The sequence below is a fragment of the Mobula birostris genome, chromosome 28 (assembly GCF_030028105.1).
Source record: "Mobula birostris isolate sMobBir1 chromosome 28, sMobBir1.hap1, whole genome shotgun sequence".
Lineage (NCBI taxonomy): Eukaryota > Metazoa > Chordata > Chondrichthyes > Myliobatiformes > Myliobatidae > Mobula > Mobula birostris.
Genome location: NC_092397.1, coordinates 43,494,687 through 43,514,638, shown reverse-complemented (window position 1 = coordinate 43,514,638; position 19,952 = coordinate 43,494,687). Strand labels below are relative to the sequence as shown.

The following is a 19,952-nucleotide window of genomic DNA, read 5'->3' as shown; positions in this document are numbered from 1 at the left end:
GACGCCATCTCCACAGTACATCACTCTGCCCTTACCGACCTGGACAGCCTCAACTCTTATGTCGGAACGCTGCTCATAGACTTTAGTTCGGCATTCAATACTGTGATCCCTTCCAAGCTGATCGCCAAACTAGGCCAGCTTGGTATCAGCTCATCCCTCTGCTATTGGACCTTGGACTTACTGACTAACAGACCCCAATCAGTTAAGTTAGACCACCTCTTCTCCTCCACTCTCACCCTGAACACCGGCGTGCATCAAGGCTGTGTGCTGAGCCCTCTTCTGTACACCCTTTTCACATCTGACGGTACTCCTGTAGCTGGTTCTAACTCAATAATCAAGTTCGCCGGCGACACCACGGTGGTTGGCCTGATCAGAGCGGTTGACGAGACGGCCTACAGGGACGAAGTCTAACCCCTGGCTACGTGGTGTGCAGCCAACAATCTGAACCTTAACACCCAGACCAAGGAGATCATTGTGGACTTCAGGCATGCCAGGAGCCACACTCACATCCTCACTTACATCCACAGAGTTCTAGTGACAAAAGCGCCTTTATTTCCTGCGGAGCATCAAGAAAGCTCACCTGTGTCCCAGGACACCGACGGACTTTTACCGCTGTACTATTGAGAGCGTACCGACCAACTGAATCTCAGTGTGGTATGGCAATTGTACTGTATCGGATTGTATTGCAAAGCAATCCAGCGTGTGGTGAAATCTGCCCAGCGGATTATCGGCACCCAGCTGCCCACCATTGAGACCATCGACGATAAACGCTGCCTGGGAAGGGCAGAAAGCATTATCAAGGATGCATCTCACCTAACCATGGACTTTTTACTCTCCTCGCACCAGCGGGCACAGGAAGAGTTTCTTCCCTGAGGCTGTGACACTGCTGAATCTCACATCACGACGCTGAGCAGTATTGCACCCATTTTATACTTTCTCAGTACTCTTATATTTGTGTGCTGTAGCAGTTACTTTTTATTCGCAATTATTTTGTAAATAACAGTACTCTTTGCATTTCTGGTTACATGATAACTGCATTTAGAAACATAGAAACCATAGAAAAACTACAGCACAGAAACAGGCCTATTGGCCCTTCTTGGCTGTGCCGATCCATTTTCTGCCTAGTCCCACTGACCTGCATGCGGACCATATCCCTCCATACACCTCCCACCCATGTATCTGTCCAATTTATTCTTAAATGTTAAAAAAGAACCTGCATTTACCTCCTTGTCTGGCAGCTCAATCCACACTCCCACAACTGTCTGTGTGAAAAAGCCCCCCTTAATGTTCCCTTTAAACTCCCACCCCGTCACCCTTAACCCATGTCCTCTGTTTTTTTTTTTCTCTGCTTGCCTCAGTGGAAAAAGCCTGCTTGCATTCACTCTATCAATACCCATCATAATTCTATATACCTCTATCAAATCTCCCCTCATTCTTCTACGCTCCAGGGAATAAAGTCCTAACCTATTCAACCTTTCTCTGTAACTGAATTTCTCAAGTCCCGGCAACATCCTTGTAAACCTTCTCTGCACTCTTTCAACGTTATTTATATCCTTCCTGTAATTTGGTGACCAAAACTTACCGCAATACTCCAGATTCAGCCTCACCAATGCCTTATACAACCTCATCATAACATTCCAGCTCTTATATTCAGTACTTTGATTAATAAAAGCCAATGTACCAAAAGCTCGCTTTACGACCCTATCTACCTGTGACGCCACCTTTAGGGAATTTTGTATCCGTATTCCCAGATCCCTCTGTTCTACTGCACTCCTCAGTACCTTACCATTAATCCTGTATGTTCTACCTTGATTTGTTCTTCCAACGTGAAATACCTCACACTTGTCTGTATTAAACTCCATCTGCCATTTTTCAGCCCATTTTTCCAGCTGCTCCAAGTCCCTCTGCAGGCTCTGAAAACCTTCCTCACTGTTTACTACACCTCCAATCTTTGTATCATCAGCAAATTTGCTGATCCAATGTACCACATTATCATCCAGATCATTGATATAGATGACAAATAACAATGGACCCAGCACTGATCCCTGTGGCACACCACTAGTCACAGGCCTCCACTCGGAGAAGCAATTCTCTACTACCGCTCTTTGGCTTCTTCCATTGATCCAATGTCTAATCCAATTTACCACCTCTTCATGTATACCTAGCGACTGAATTTTCCTAACTAACCTCTCATGCGGGACCTTGTCAAAGGCCTTACTGAAGTCCATGTAGACAATATCCACTGCCTTCCCTTCATCCACTTTCCTGGTAACCTCCCCGAAAAACTCCAGTAGACTAGTCAAACATGACCTACCATGCACAAAGCCATGTTGACTCTCCGTAATAAGTCCCTGTCTATCCAAATGCTTGTAGATTCTGTCTCTTAGTACTCCCTCCAATAACTTACCTACTACCGTCGTTAAACTTACCGTCCTATAATTTCCCGGATTACCTTTCGATCCTGTTTTAAACAACCGAACAACATGAGCCACTCTCCAAACCTCCGGCACCTCACCTGCAGACAACAACATTTTAAATATTTCTGCTAGGGCCCCTGCAATTTCAACACTAGTCTCCCTCAAGGTCCGAGGGAACACCCTGTCAGGTCCCGGGGATTTATCCACTTTAATTTTCCTCAAGACAGCAAGCAGCTCCTCCTTTTCAATGTGTACAGTTTCCATGATCTCACTGCTTGTTTCCCTTAATTCCATAGACTTCATGCCAGTTTTCTTAGTAAATACAGACGAAAAAAAACCCCAACTATTTAAGATCTCCCCCATTTCTTTTGGTTCCGCACATAGCCGACCACTTGGATTTTCAAGAGGACCAATTTTATCCCTTACAATCCTTTTGCTCTTAGTATACATGAAAAGGTCTTTGGATTATCCTTCACTTTGACTGCCAAGGCAACCTCATGTCTTATTTTAGCCCTCCTGATTTCTTTCTTAAGTATTTTCTTGCACTTCTTATACTCCTCAAGCACCTGATCTACTCCCTGTTTCCTATACATGTTATACAACTCCATCTTCTTCTTTATCAGAGTTGCAATATTGCAATATCCCTTGAGAACCAAGGGTCCTTATTCCTATTCACTTTGCCTTTAATCCTGACAGGAGCATACAAACTCTGCACTCTCAAAATTTCTCCTTTGAAGGCTTCCTACCTACCGATCACAACTTTGCCAGAGAACAACCGGACCCAATCCACGCTTTTTAGATCTTTTCTTATTTCTTCAAATTTGGCCTTCTTCCAGTTCAGAGCCTCAACCCTAGGAGTAGATCTATCCTTGTCCATGATCAAGTTGAAACTAATGGTGTTATGATCACTGGAAACAAAGTGCTCCCCTACACTGACTTGCGTCACTTGTCCTAACTCGTTTCCTAACAGGAGATCCAATATTGCATCCCCTCTAGATGGTCCGTCTATATATTGATTTAGAAAACTTTCCTGAACACATTTTACAAACTCTAAACCATCTAGGCCCCTAACAGTATGGGAGTCCCAATCAATATATGGAAAATTAAAATCCCCTACCACCACAACTTTATTTTTCCTGCAGTTGCCTGCTATCTCACTGCAGATTTGCTCTTCCAATTCTCGTTGACTATTGGATGGCCTGTAATACAATCCCACTAATGTTGCCATACCTTTCCTGTTTCTCAGCTCCACCCATAAGGACTCAGTAGACAAGCCCTTTAATCTGTTCTGCCTGAGCACTGCTGTAATATTTTCCCTAACAAGCATTGCTACTCCCCCACCTTTCATTCCTCTGCCTCGATCACACCTGAAACATCGGAAACCTGGAATATTAAGCTGCCAGTCATTGGCTTTGTATCTGTACTCGGCAAAATGACAATAAAGTTGAATCTAATCTAATCTAATTACTATCTGCCTTTTCAATAGTAGAAATACTGATGTTACAACATCTTCATTTAATTGTGCTTTCCTATTATCTTCCAAACATAAGACTGAATCCAACTCTTCCTTCAGTTAGTCCTGACGAAGGGTCTCGGCCTGAAACGTCGACTGCACCTCTTCCTAGAGATGCTGCCTGGCCTGCTGCGTTCACCAGCAACTTTGATGTGTGTTGCTTGAATTTCCAGCATCTGCAGAAATCCTGTTGTTTCCAATAGCATTTTTGCCCGTCCGTACCTGCACAAGACATCCATTTTTTAATGTACAATAGCCCCCTCAATTGCATTTCCAAAAAATAATCAATGGCCGTCATTCCATAAGTATCATCTGCCTTTTCAATATCTAAAAATATTGCTATGACAACACTTCTATTTAACTGTGTTTCCTAATATCATCTTCCAAAAATAAAATAGATTCCAATGTCATTCTGCCCATCTGAAATCCACTCTGAAAAAACGCAAAATAATCTCTTTTTTCCAAAATGTAACTCAAATGCTCATTTACCCATGTTCATAACTTTACATAAATGAGACGCTAACAATATTGGTCTATAAGCAGAAGGATCAGATGGGGACCTCCCAAGTTGTAGAATAGGCACTACTACAGCCATTTTATATGAGGACAGAAGATGTACAAACCTCCAAATACAATTTAGAAAATGTAATATTATCTCAAGAAAATTGTCAGTCATATCTCTGAACATAAAATGACATATGCCATTCTTTCCTGGAGATGTCTGACCTGCAAATCCCTTCCAATATTAATCCCAATATGATCCTAATAATCCCAATATGCAATCTTCACCGCTTACTTCACCACAGCCTGTGCCATTTTATGAGTAATCATGTCACTCAGGGACTGGTACTTCTTCACTTTCCTGAACTCCTTATTTCTCTCCCTAATTGCCTTTGCAAACTCCTCAGTCCACCATGGTACAGGCATTTTCCTATTAATTCCGTTTGTAATGGGAATCACTTCCAACACAGTTTGCTGAATAACGTGACATAACATTTGATGGCAAAAATGCACATCTTTGTCAATATTCTGCAGCAGTCCAGAACTAGTATGAACAGTAAATCTCGTATCCATTCAGACACACAAGTTCAAAAACTCTTTTTCAATCAAACTATTACAATCATTCCGCAAACAACTCCACAAAGAACTATGTGCGTTAAAATCCCCACATCACACAACACTTAGTGAGCGAGAACTACATATACTTTCTCAGAAATCAATAGTAAGTCTTCCACAAGGATTTCAGATATTAACCACTTTTATACACCTACCTGTTGAATCAAATACTTTGACAAGTTCCTCATTAGTTTCATTCACAATCACAACTCTAGAGCCTGCCACCTTCTTTATAAAACTGCAACACTACCCCTCTACTAACTAACCTGTCAAGCCTAACAACAATGTCATCCTGCACAGGAAAACTTAAAATGTGTAAATAACAAGGTTTCCTGAATACATATCACATCAGGAGAATCCGACAAATCAGAGATAAAAGTTCTTAAAGCCCTGACCACGAGAAAGCAGTTTTCCTGCATTCCACTATAATATTTTAATCCCATTATGTATCTTCATAAGGTAGACTGGGATACAGATACCCCAACTATCAGAGCTTCATTTACATCTTTCAACATAACACCAGATACAACAAGATACCTTTCTGCAGCTTTCATGATCATTTGAATTTCCTCAGTACGACGAGATGTCTGATCAGGACAATTTACCACATCCATTATAAACAGCACAAAATTCATTTTATCCAGCATCAAAGTGTCTCTGTTGACACCAGTCTGCTCTCTTTATCAAGCTTACCTGCTCTACTTTCTTAACTTGTTCTTGAACAGGCCCTTCTGTTCACTGTGTGGTCCTGAAACAATTGAACTGGTCATTCCATGTCTTACTAAACCAGTCCCTTCTGCATACACAAGGTTCACATCCCTCCCTTTTCCTCACATTCAAGTGGTATCTAATAGCCTCTATCGCATCAGCCTCCACCACCTCCCCTGGCTTTCATTCCAGACACCCACTACTATGGGTATGATAAACAAAACTTGCAATGCAAATCTCCTTTAAACATTCTGAGTCAATTTTTTAACAACATTGTCTTTTCTAAGTTGTTTTTAAAGGCAGCTGTGCAGAGAAAATATACAAAACTACATTAAATTACAAAATGCTTAAATGGTGCAAAGAGGACCAATTAGGTAATGTTACCCCTTTCTCCTGAAGCGCAAGCCCTCCAGTGTCAGACATTTCATGCTTAGAGAGAGAAAAAAAATACTGGCTATCCACTCTGTCAGTGGCTCTCATGTTCCTAAAACTTCTGTCAGACCTCCCGCAGCCTCTGCCGGTCCAGTGAAAATTCCCCGAGATTGTCCAGTCTCACGTTCTCCAGGCAGCATCCTCTTAAGCCTCTTCCGCTCACCATCCAAAACCTCCGCATTATTCTTACATTAGAATGCAATTCTCCAGATGTGGTTAAACTAGAGATTTATACAATTGATATTGGAACCACTATCGGGAAGTTATGAACTCGGATTCCAAGATCCCTCTGTAGATCAACACAGTCCAATCTTGTCCCTTGAATATAACAGTAAGGGGATAACGCTGAGCCTTTATAAGACACTAGTCAGGCCGCACTTGGGGTATTGTCAACAATGTTTGGCCCCATATCTCAGACAGGAAGTGTTGTCATTGGAGAGAGTGCAGAGGAGATTCACAAGGACGATATCAGGAATGAAGGGGTAACATATAAGGAACATTTTGTAGCTTTAGGCCTGTCTTCACTGGAATTCAGAAGAATGTGGGGGGAGGGGATCTCAGAAAACCATACTTAATATTGAAAAAAAAACAGATTAGGTGGATGTAAAGAGGATTTTTCCGATGGTGGTGTTATCAAGGTTTATAGGGCACATCAACAAAGATGAGCGGTCACCTTTTCAAACAGAGGTAAGGCGGATTTTTTTTTTATTAGCCGGAGAGTATTGGATCTGTGGAATGTTCTGCCACAGACTGCAGTAGAGGCCGAGTGTGTGGGCATATTTAAAGCGGAAGTTGGTCATATCCTGATCAGGCAGGGCATCAAAGGATATGGTGAGAAGGCAGGTGTATGGGGTTGAGTGGGCTCCGGGATCAGCCATGATGGAAAGGCGGCAAATTCGATGGGCTGAATGGCCATCCTGCTATGATTTGAGGTGTCATGGACACAAGCCCCTGCAATCATGTTGAATGGCCTCTGCCGTCTTCCAGCAGAAAACATCCTGTGTATAAAATGCTAAGAAATACTTTTCAAGAAGTTTGGCATGTCAGGAAGCATCTACTGAGGGGAATAGGGTCAGTACCTACAGCATTGACACAGGCCCTTCGGCCGAACCTTTCCATGTCGTCCAGGTATCCATTTAAACTAATCCCATCTGCCCACCTTTGACATAGAACATAGAAATCTACAGCACATTACAGGCCCTTCGGCCACAATGTTGTGTCAATCATGTAACCTACTCCAGAAACTGCCAAATATTTCCCTACCGTATCGACCTCTAAATTTCTAAGCTCCATACAATAGGATATTCCCTTAAAATATCCTATTGTATCTGCCTCCACCACGGCTGCTGGCAGTACAGCGCATGCATCCACCACTCTCTGTGTGAAAAACGTACCCCTGATATCCCCTCCATATCAATATCCAACCACCTTAAAATTATACCTCTTCGTATTCATTTCAATCCTGGCTACCCACATGGTCAAAGCCTCTCATCCTCTTATACACCTCCATCAGGTCGCCTTGCATTCGCCATCGCTCCAAGGAGAAAATACCAAGTTCACTCAAACTATTCTCGAAAGGTATGGTTTCATCCAGGCAAGTTCTTTGTAAATCTCCTCCGCACTCTCTCTATGGTATCCATATCCTTCCTGTAGTGATGTGACCAGAATTCAGCACAGTATTCCAAATTGGGCCTAGCTAAGGTCTTATATAGCTTCAACATTACCTCGCAGCTCTTGAACTCTGTCCCACGGTTGACGAAGGCCATCCTAACAGACGGCTTCTTCAAAATACTGCCAATCTGCTCAGCAGCTTTGAATGGTGTGTGGACACAGACCCCAAGAACTCTCGGACCCTCCACACTGCCAAAAGTCTTACCATTAATGTTATATTCTGTGTTCAAATTTGACCTGCTGAAATGAACCATATCACACGTACCTGGGTTAAACTCCATCTGCCAAGTTCTCAGTCCAGTTCTGCATCCTATCTATTTCCAGCTGTAATCTCTGTCAACCCTCCAGACTCTCCACAGCACCCCCAACTTTTGTGTCATCAGCAAGGCCTTCTGGGAGTTGTAGTCATGTGGCCTCATCGCTCGCTTCCTTCAAAAACATTTTTCCTCAGCGTTGTGTTCTTTATATTTATACGTACCGTGGGTTACTATAGACCATAGACCATAGACAATAGGAGCAGGAGTAGGTCATTCAGCCCTTTGAGCCAGCACCACCAACCACTGTAATCTTGGCTGATCATCCACAATCTGTACCCTTTTCCTGCCTTCTCCCCATGTCCCTTCACTCCGCTATCTTCAGAGCTCTATCTAACTCTTTTTTGAAATAATTCTAGAGAATTCGCCTGCACTGCCTTCTGAGGCAGACCATTCCACAGAACCACAACCCTCTGTGTGAAAGAGTTTTTCCTCAACACCGTTCTAAATTGTTTACCCCCTTTTTTTTTTTAGACTGTGGCCTCTGGTTCTGGAACATGTTTCCTGCCTCTAGTGTGCCCAATCCCTTAATAATCTTATATGTTTCAATCAGATCCCCTCTTATTCTTCTAAATTCCAATGCATACAACACCAGTCGCTGCAATCTTTCAACATATGACAATCCCTCCATCCCGGGAATTAACCTCGTGAACCTACGCGGCACTCCCTCAATAGCTAGAATGTCCTTCCTCAAATTTGGAGACCAAAACTGTACACAATATTCTGGGTGTGGTCTCACCAGGTCCCTGTCAAACTGAAGAAGGGCTTCTTTGCTCCTATACTCAATTCCCCTTGTAATGAAGGCCAGTATGCGATTAGCTTTCTTCACTGCCTGCTGTACCTGCATGCTTACTTTTAGTGACTGATGAACATGGACACCTGGATCTCGTTGTACTTCCCCTTTTCCTAACTTGACACCATTCAGATAGTAATCTGTCTTCCTGTTCTTGCTACCAAAATGGATAACCCACATTTATCCACATTGATCTGCATCTGCCATGCATCTGCCCACTCACCCAACCTGTCCAAGTCACACTGCATTCTCATAACATCCTCCTCGCATTTCACACTGCCACCCAGCTTTGTGTCATCTGCAAATTTAATAATGTTACTTTTAATCCCTTCATCTACATCATTAATGTATATTTTAAATAGCTGCGGTTCCAACACCGAGCCTTGGGGAACCCCACTAGTTACTGCCTACCATTCTGAAAAGGACCCATTAATCCCTATTCTTTGTTTCCTGTCTGTCAACCAATTTTCTATCCATGTCAGTACCCTACCCCCAATACCATTTGCTCTAATTTTACACACTAACCTCCTATGTGGGACCTTATCAAAGGGTTTCTGATAGTCCAGGTACACTACATCCACTGGCTTTCCCATGTCAATTTTCATAGTTACATTCTCAAAAAATTCCAGATTAGTCAAGCATGATTTCTCCTTCGTAAATCCCTGCTGACTCGGACCTATCCTGCCACTGCTATCCAAACATGCCGCTATTACATCTTTTATAATTGATTCCGGCATCTTCCCCAGATGTCAGACTAACTGGTCTATAATTGCCTGTTTTCTCTCTCCCTCCTTTCTTAAAAAGTGGGATAACATTAGCTACCCTCCAATACACAGGAACTGATCCTGAATCAATAGAGCATTGGAAAATGATTACGAATGCGTCCACGATTTCTAGAGCCACCTCCTTAAGTACCCTGGGATGTAGACCATCAGGCCCTGGAGATTTATCAACCTTCAGTCCCATCAGTTTACCCAACACCATTTTGTGCCTGATGCGAATTTCCTTCAGTTCCTCTGTTACCCTAGGTCCTCTGGCCACTATTACATCTGGGAGATTGTTTGTGTCTTCCCTACTGAAGACATATCCAAAGTATGTGTTCAGCTCCTCTGCCATTTCCTTGTTCCCCATACTAATTTCACACGTTTCTATCTTCAACGGCCCAACTTTGGCCTTAGCTATTTTTCTTTCCTCTTCACATACCTAAAGAAGCTTTTACTATCCTCCTTTATATTTTTGGCTAGCTTACCTTCGTACCTCATCTTTTCCCCCCGTATTACCTTTTTGGTTATCTTCTGTTGCTCTTTAAAAGTCTCCCAATCCTCTGGCTTCCCACTCATCCTTGCTATGTTATACTTCCTCTCTTTTATTTTCATACTGTCCTTGATTTCCCTTGTCATCCACGGTCGCCCCTTACTCCCCTTGGAACTTTTCTTCTTCTTTGGAAAGAACTGATCCTGCATTTTCTGTATTATGTCCAGAAACACTTGCCATTGCTGTTCCATTTGTCATCCCTGCTAAGGTATCTTTCCATTCAACTTTTGCCAGCTCCTCCTTCATGTGTCCATAGTCCCCTTTGTTCAACTCTAATACTGACACTTCCTATCTTGCCTTCTCCCTCTCAAATTGTAGATTAAATCTTATCATATTATGGTCACTACCTCCTAATGGCTCCTTTACCTCGAGTTCCATTATCAAATCTGGCTCATTACCCAACACTAATAAAGAAACATCTTCTGGAAGAAATAGAACTTTTATTTACAGCAACAATTAATTCACAATTCTTACAGTACCATGTTCAAGATCATTCTATCATTTCTGCGCATGCTCAGAACTCGTTCCAAACAGGTTTTGAAACGTCATATCACCGCATCTTCCTTTCCTTAAAAAGAAAAAAAAATAATTAGCAACATTAACCAAAGCAAATGATAATTTAACATCTCGCCATCAGTCTCACGAGTATACCTTCTAAGTGGTTCACACCGTTCTTGTGTTTCATTATTTACATGTTTTGTCTGGTCTGCATCAGTTAACTGTAACTCTGAAGCTGGCTCTTTCTCGATGTGTTTGCGATTTCTTCTTAACACTGCTCCTTCTTCTGTTTGGACCATGTAAGATCTGGGTTGTACTTCTTCAAGTACTGTAGCTTTCTGTGTCCATGTGTTCATTTTGTCTTGAATCCTTACTTTATCTCTTTGATGCAGTTCAGGTAATGGACGCGAACATCTGTCAAACTATATTCTCTGCCTTGCTTTGTGTTCATCTTTCAATCTTTTCACTTGTTCACGTTCTTCTGTTCTCAAAAGGCTCTCATCTATTGGCAGATTGGATCTCAAACGGCGTCCCATTAAGAGCTGAGCAGGTGAAAATCGGCATTGAAGTGGAGTACTGCAATAGGCTAACAAAGCTTTATAAAAATCACCTCCACTATCTTTGGCTTTATGCATCAGTTTCTTGATAACTCCTACCGACTTCTCAACTAATCCATTGGACTGAAAGAAAAATTGACTAGATGTTGTATGAACAAAGCCCATTCATGAGCAAAATATCTCATGCATTCACCATTGAATTGTGGACCATTGTCTGTGAAAACTTCATCAGGTATACCATGTCTGGGAAAACAAAAAACGATGTTATGCATGAAATCACATTCTCTGCAGTTGTTCTGCTCAGGCCACAAACTTCAGGATACAATGAGTAGTAATCTGTTATTAATAGATAATCTTTGTTGTCATTTGCAAAAGGATCAAAGCCTACCTTCTGATAAGGTCTCTGAGGACTAGGACGTGGATGCAGTGATTCCTTAGGGTTACTAGGTTGGTATTTAAGGCATACTTGACAAGTAGACACCAATTCTAAAATTTCTTGACTCATCCTGGGCCAAAACATCACTTCCCGGAACCTTCTCTTACACTTTTCAATACCTAGGTGGCCTTCATGAACTTTCGCAAACATTTCTTTTCGGAGACTTATAGGAATCACAATTCTGCTACCTTTGTACAATATCCCATCCGCAATGGAAAGTTCTGATCCGCAGTTACAATATTACTTTACTACTTATTATTTGGCCATTCATCCACCGCCACTTGTATTATCTGACCGAAGGTTTTGTCCTTCTCTGTCTCAAGCAGCAGTCTCAACTTTTCTGCAGAAACAGGTACAGTCTCTATCAACAAATGCCTGAACATCAACAGCGTCTCTGTGAATGTATTTTGTTTTTGAATCCACAGCTCTGGAAAGTGTGTCAGCCATGTACATGAATTTTCCAGGTGTGTATGATACATTGAATGCATATCTTTGCAATTTGATCATCATTCAAGTTAAGTCAAGTCAAGTCAAGTCGCTTTTTATTGTCATTTCGACCATAACTGCTGGTACAGTACACAGTAAAAACAAGACAACTTTTTTCAGGACCATGGTGCGACATGAAAAATACATAAAACTACCCTGAACTACGTAAACAACAACACAAAACTACACTAGACTACAGACCTACACAGCACTGCATAAGGTGCAAAAAACAGTGCAGGCATTACAATAACTAATAAGCAAGACAATGTGCACAGTAGAGGGCAGTAGGTTTATAATTATAAATAAATAGAGGGGTCTGTCCAGGCTGTGGGTATTAAGGTATCTGATGACTTTTGGGGAAAAACTGTTACATAGTCTGGTCGTGAGAGCCCAAATATTTTGGTGCCTTTTACCAGATAGCAGGAGGGAGAAGAGTTCGTATGAGGGGTGCGTGGGGTCCTGCACAATGCTGATTGTTTTATAGATGCAACGTGTGGTGTAAATGTCTGTAATGGTGGGAAGAGAGACCCCGATGATCTTCACAGCTGACCTCACTATCCGCTGCAGGGAATTACGATGCGAGATGGTGCAATTTCCGAACCATGCTTAAACGTTTGTGAAACAATGCAATCAGAGGCTTATGATCAGTTTCAACATCAATAAATTGCTCTGACACAAACTGATGAAATCTCTCACAAGCAAACATAATGTTGAGTATTTTTTTTTCAATTTGGGCGTACCTTGTTTCTGGATCAGATAATGAACGAGATGCGTATGCCACTGGTAGCCATTCCTGACCATGTTTCTGGAGTAATACTGTCCTTAAGCCTGCTTGAGATGCATCACATGAAATTTTGATGGGTCTCTCATCATCATACAATTACAACACAGGTTCTTTAGTGAGCACTTTCTTGAGATTTTGCCGTGCCTTCTCCTGTTCCTGATTCCAGTTCCACTCGTTTTTTTTTCGTTTTTTTTTCATTAGCTGCTTCAATGGAGCGAACTGTTCCAAAAGATCGGTAATGAATTTTCCCATTTTGTTGATCATTCCCGTGAAAATTAGAAATTCCGTTTTACATTGCGGTCTTGGCATGTTCTCAATAGCAGAAACCTTCAATGGATCAGGACGCACACCCTCCTTGCTGATGATATCACCCACAAAGGTATGTGCAGTCGCTCCTAGCTGATATTTGTCGTTATTCAACTTCAGGTTTGTCTTGCGTGTTGCCTCAAAAACTTGTCTGAGTCTGGCGTCATGCTCTTGTTTAGTTGATCCTCAAACAGTAATATCATCCATGGATGTATCCACGTCTTCAATAGCTCATATAGCAAGTGAATGGTTTCATGGTACACTTTGGAGCTGAGGCAATTCCAAACGGAAGCCGAAGAAAACAGTATCTGGCAAAAGGAGTGTTAATGGTACACAACTTTGAACTCAGTTCATCTAGTTTAAGTTGCCAGAATCCAGAGCATGCGTCTAATCTATTAAAGTACTTTGCATTAGCAAACTGTGACATTAATTTCTTCACGAATAGGCAATTTGAAATGCTCTCTTTTAATGGCTCGATTCAAGTCTCTTGGATCTAACTAATACTTCAGTTTTCCATTTTTCTTATCAACAACGACAAGCGAATTGACCCATTCAGTTGGTTCATCATTTTTTTTATGACTCCTATCCGTTGTATTCTGTCTGGCTCTGTTTTCAGTTGTTGTTGTAAAGCGAAAGGTACTCTTCTACATCGATGTACTACGGGTTGCACTTTGCTGTCAATTTTAGTCGTGTGGGCTCCTGGTCTGAACCAAACCCTTTGAACAGGTCTTCATATTCTTTCATCAAGTCACTTTAATCTGACTCTGTGTCACTGTCCAGGACTAACACGCTTTTCTCCAAATTCAGTCTCTCACAGGCAGATAAACCCAGTATTTACTGTACATTCTTTAGCACCACCACAAACCAAAGCGTGTGCGCAATTTGTGTCATACTTTTGCTACACACGTTCCTCTAACTGGAATGTCTTCACCTGAATACCCAGTTACTTTTATATTTGTCTTATGTAACTTTGTTCTTGATCTTAATGTATTTAATTCAGGTTCTGTAAGTGAATTTACTTGTGCTGCAGTATCAAGTTTAAACAGAATATTGCTTTGCTTCACTGGTAATGGAATAGTCCAGCCATTCTTACTTTGTTTGTTTTCATAAAGCACATCGATATAAAACTCAAGTTCTACTTCTGCAAATGCGTGAAAAATCATTAGCCTTACCACATCGTTGCACGTTTCCCCATACGCTGGACAACGTTTGGCCGATGCTGCCGCCAACAGCGATCACGTAGCTTTTTCTCTATCAGATGACGTCTTGCCCTCTGCTGGTTTTGTTGTTGTTTTTTTTATTTTTTTCTCTAATTCCTTTGCGCTTTTTTAAAGTGTCTACGTTTAAAAGATCTTTAGGCCGCGACGTTATGGTTTCCGAAACTTTGCAGAGCATCAAATCTTTTACCAAATCTATGTCTTGTTCTCTTAGCAGCCTTTCTCTCAGATCATTATTCCGAATGCCACAAACAATACTGTCTTTAATTTGAGAGTCTGTTAGTTCTCCAAACTTGTATGTTTTACTCCTGTGTTTTAACTCCGTAATATAATGGTCAATTGTTTCAGCAGCTCTCTGCGCACATGTTAAAAAAAAATATGCCTTTCGTAAGTCCGCTACGCTTCGGCATACAAAATGCTTCAAATTTGTTAATTACCGATTCCAATAAGTTATCTTCATTCTCAAAAATAAAATGATTATATACCTCATTTACGTCGCCATCTATGAGTTGGAGTAGAAGCTCAGCGTCCGTTTTTTTCAGGTTTTCGGTCAGATTATATTGCCGATAAATACACTTCAAAACGTTGCTTAAATCTTCTCCAGTTCTGATCTACGTTCCCAGACAACTGAAGTGTGGGTGGAGGTTGAAAACCTTCCATTTGTAAAACTGTTAGCGAACACCAAAACAGTTCGAACACTTTTTTTCTTATGTTCCTTTATCCCGTGTTAGGAAAAGCATTATTCTTCCAGACCGACTTCTGACACCACGTTCTGTTCTCTATATTTATACGTACCTTGGGTTACTAATAAAGAAACATCTTCTGGAAAAAAAATAGAACATTTTTTTACAGCAGCAATCAAACAACGATTCTCACAGTACCATGTTCTGCATCAGGCTATCATTTCTACGCATGCTCAGAACTCGTTCAAATCACGTTCTGACACGTCATATCACCACATTCACCCACCACAAACATCGCCGAAGTGGACTCACCAAGGCATCGAAGGAGAATTGCGCCCGTCCTGGTTGGCACCGAGGGGCGCCGGCGACCAGCGACAGCTGCTTCTCGCTAAACTCCGCCATGGCGATGGAATGGAAGAGGAGGGGCTGAATATGGCCGATTTTCACCAGCCTATCGTAGCTCAGACCCAACACTGTCCCCTTCTGCCACAGGCTGAGGTGCCTGTTCGTCAAATGAGAACTCAGATGGTGATTAGTTAATATGAACGTCAGTCAGCTTTCCTGACTTTATCAGTTTGATTTATATCGGGGACAGAAAGCCACTTGTACGAGGTAGTGTTTGATAAAGCAAATTGGGAGAAATGTAAGTTTTTATGTGATGATGCATCAGACTCCAAGTGACATTATTAAGAATAAAAGTGCACAGGATGTGGTGAGGAAGACGGTGATTTACTGGAGGCCATATCAACGTAATATTTGAAAGGATATTTAAATTAAAGATGTTAGCGGTATGATTTAGAAAATGGGGAGATCTTAAATTATCTTAATATTTCAGTATTGATTAATGAGGGCAAAATTATTGTTACTGAAACGGGGAAGGTTGTGTTACTGGCTGGGTCATTTGCTTAGATTCATAATTACGATAATGTAAGTGAAAAAGTTAAACAATGTAGGGATATTTTTTTAGTGAATAACCTTATGTGTTGGAAGTCAGCTGTAGCAATGATAGTATCCCTGATGTAAAGTTTTATATGTAGAAATTTATGAACGCCATTATTAATTCAGCTCAGGCTTATATATGTAATTGTAACTTTATGTAATTCTCTCTTGAGAAAATATTGAGTTTTTGAATCGTGATTGAAGGTCAGAGCATCTACTTTCCTCATGGTAAATGGCCGCAGTAGTGCCTATTCTAAAACCTGGGAGATCGCTGTCTGATCCTTCTAGTTATGGGCCTATATCGTTAATATCTGATTTATGTAACCTGATGGAATGTATGGTAATCGAGCGCTTGAATTATATTTCGGAAAGAGTGGTGATAAAGCATTTTATTGGAGTGCATTTTGGAAGTGTAGAATGACATGTCTGTGCAGGTACCGGTGGGCATTCTATTTTCGTGTTTCTATGAGACAGAGACTGGGAAACCAGAAGGCAGTATTTGTAACCCTTCATTATTTAATATTATGATTAATGATATTTTCTTTGAGATGGGTACTCCAGTGGATAAATCACTGTATGACGATCATGCAGCTTTATTATGAAAGACTTCCAGCACCCAGGGCAAGTGCTTTTCTAACTGTTACCATCAGGTAGGAGATACAGAAGCCTGAAGGCACACATTCAGCGATTCAGGAATAGCTTCTTCCTCTCTGCCATCCGAATCCTTAATGGACTTTGAAGCTTTGGACACTATCTCACTCTTTTAATAGATAGTATTTCTGTTTTAAAACATTTTCTTAACATAATCTAATTGATTTATTTGTTTATTTTTTATTATTGTTTTACTTTATGTATTATTGTTTTTTCTCCCCCTGCAAGATTATGTATTGCATTGAACTGCTGCTGCTAAGTTAACAAACTTCACGTCACATGCTGGTGATCATGAACCTGATTCTGATTCTGTTTTTATAGATTAGAGTTAATAATTTCAATTTTACTGTAAATAGGATGCATTTTCAATTAATACGATTGAACAGTGGGCAAATAGTTAAAGATTTGAGCTTTCAGTCGCTGAAACATGTTAGGTGTTTTACAAGCAGGATTAATAGACTTGCTCTTGATTCGAAATTATATGTTTGAGCTCTTGAGGAAGTGTCAGTGGTAAGATTTCCAGGGATGTGGATGTATAATACGCTGACACAGAAGCACCATATCAGTAAAATAATTGACAAATACAAAGGAGCATTAAATCTCCTCAGACATCTGTATGGGTATTCTTGGGTGCAACACGAAAATCTTTGTTGACCATTTATATTTGTTGAAAGTCAACCTATTCTTGATTATGCCTGTGTGGCTTATGGATCAGCTTCATCTTCAACTTTAAAATGGTTGAGTGTGATAAAACCACAGGCTTAAGAATGTGTTGTGGTGCACTAAGGCCGCCCCCTGTTTCTTCTTTACTGGTTGAAATGGGACAATTGCCCTCACAATGACAGAGGTTGACTTGATGTTAACATGCTGGATTAATATTGGGGGGGGGCAAAGAAATGATCATCCTGTTAACTGTGTGCTATAGGCCTGTTGGGAACATCACAAGAAGTCTGGTTTTTTTTTTGGTGTGGCTGTGTTCTTAACACGCTGGGAATATGGGTGTACTGGATGATACAATATGCCCCACTGTAGCTTTCTCGGTAACCCCACCTTGTTTCTGACAATGACTTTAGTTAATTTCAGGTTACACGATTGGATTTGGTTCTGCCTGAGAGTCTGTTGTTTCATGAGTATATTAATGAAAGTTATTATCATACGGTAACCATTTTTACAGATGGATTGAAGCATAATTTAACTGGGAATGTTGGTGTGGCTGTTTTCTTTTTGTGTGTACCCGAATTTCAGGTAATGATAAAGAAATCACTTACCAGCCATTTATGGCTGTATGAAGCAGAATTGTTTGTCGTCATTACAGTGGGTGGAGGACATTAGTCCTTGCAAATTTTTTCAGATTTCTTTTCAGTTTTGCTGAGTCATAAAACAGGTAATTCTAGCAGTAGGTCAGATTGACTGTTGGAATTTCATCAAACAATATTTCATATACAAACTTCGGTTTATATGTCTGCACCATATGGGCCCTGCATATCACACTGTTAGGGTGATAGGGTTAACTGTTCAGCAACAAAAGCTGTTGAAAGTTCAACTGTGGATATAGACTTTCCACTTCGCAAATCCGAAGCTAAGGGGTTGGTAGGGTTCAGAATTAGGGCCTTATGGCAAGACATGCCGGCTTCTGTGGCATGAAGCGACTGAGAGTACGAGACTTCCTCCCCCTCCCCCGCCCCGCCATAGGTCGCCGGTCTATTGCGAGGCTAACCCGCAGGATTTGCCAGTACCCATTTTCAGCTGGGTGGACTGGAGCAATGTGTGGTTCAGTGCCTTGCTCAAAGACACAATACGCTGCCTGGCCGAGACTCGAACCAACGACCTACAGATCGGGAGCCCAACGCCCTAACCACTTGACAATGTGCCACACTTGTATCTAATTGGAAAACTTAATTCTGTGTCGTGGACATTATGTACATTTTGTTCATACTATTACAGTGTGAAGCGTATAAGGCTGAACAAAATCAAATACAGTCCTCAGTACAATCTTTGTGGGGGGGGCAGATAGTTTTCAGATAAAAACTTCATTAAGTTATGGGAGTGACTTTAAGTAAATTCAGCTGCAGCTTGAAAAAGCATATAATAATGGTAATGTCACAATTGTTTTGGGAGACATCAATATGCAAGGGGATTGTGTAAATCAAGTTGGTATCAGATCTCAAGAGAGGGAATTTGTTGAATGCCCACTGGACGGCTTTTTAGAGCAGCGTGTGTTGGGGTCTACTTGAGGAAAAGCCATCTTAGATTAGGTGATGTGTAATTATCCTGATCTTATTAGGGAAATTAAAGTAAAAGAACACCTAGGAGGCAGTGATCATAATGCATTAAATTCATACTGCAATTTGAGACAGAAAATGTATCAGTCTCGCAAGGGAATAAAGGAAATTACAGAGCCATGAGAGAGGAGCTTGCCCAGGTGAATTGAAGGAGGATATTCTGGGGATGACAGCTGAGCAGAGGTGGCTGAAGCATCTGGGAATAGTTTACAAGGTGCAGGATAAACGTGTCCCACAGATGAAGTTCTCAAATGGCAGGGGTAGGCATACGTGTCAAACAAGTGAAGTAAAGGGCAGCATTAAATCTGTGGAAATGGCATATAAGGTAGCAAAATGAGTGGGGTTGGATTATTGGGATGCTTTTAAAATCCAACAAAAGGCAAATTAAAAACCATTTTAATGAGGGATATTTTCAGGCAGCGTAGTAAACATGTAGGATGCTCTGCACAGGCTGCATTGCAGGCCAAGTCTGTGGCTATATTTAAGGCAGAAGTTGATCATTTCCTGATCGATCAGGCCATCAAAGGATATGGCGAGAAGGCAGGTGTATGAGGTTGAGTGGGATCCGGGATCAGCCATGATGGAATGACGGAATGGAGTCGATGGGCTGAATGGCCTAATTCTGCTCCAGTGTCTTATGGTCTTACCAAGATTCACCCTGACCACGCTTTTCCAGTCAGCGCCGCCCCAACTGGTCCGATTAAAACTGTGCATTTACGAATGGACTTTAGGACCCGGGGGAGCTCAGGACCCACCGCCCACGGCTGCTGCTGAATCCGCGGTGCGTCTGTTTGGTAGACGGATGCCGTAAAGGAGTTAAAATAATTGATCGATA

The 19,952-nt window shown here is 41.4% G+C and overlaps 1 long non-coding RNA gene across 1 annotated transcript; it reads right to left on the bottom strand.

Annotated features, from left to right (window-relative positions):
* Window positions 1-10,759: 10,759 nt before the first annotated feature.
* LOC140188878 (uncharacterized) lies at window positions 10,760-15,648 on the bottom strand. The gene is made up of 3 exons (XR_011883412.1): window positions 15,558-15,648; window positions 14,518-15,384; window positions 10,760-10,846 (listed from the first exon to the last, which is right to left on the bottom strand). It is a non-coding gene; the product is annotated as an uncharacterized lncRNA (long non-coding RNA).
* Between the last annotated feature and the right edge of the window lie 4,304 nt (window positions 15,649-19,952).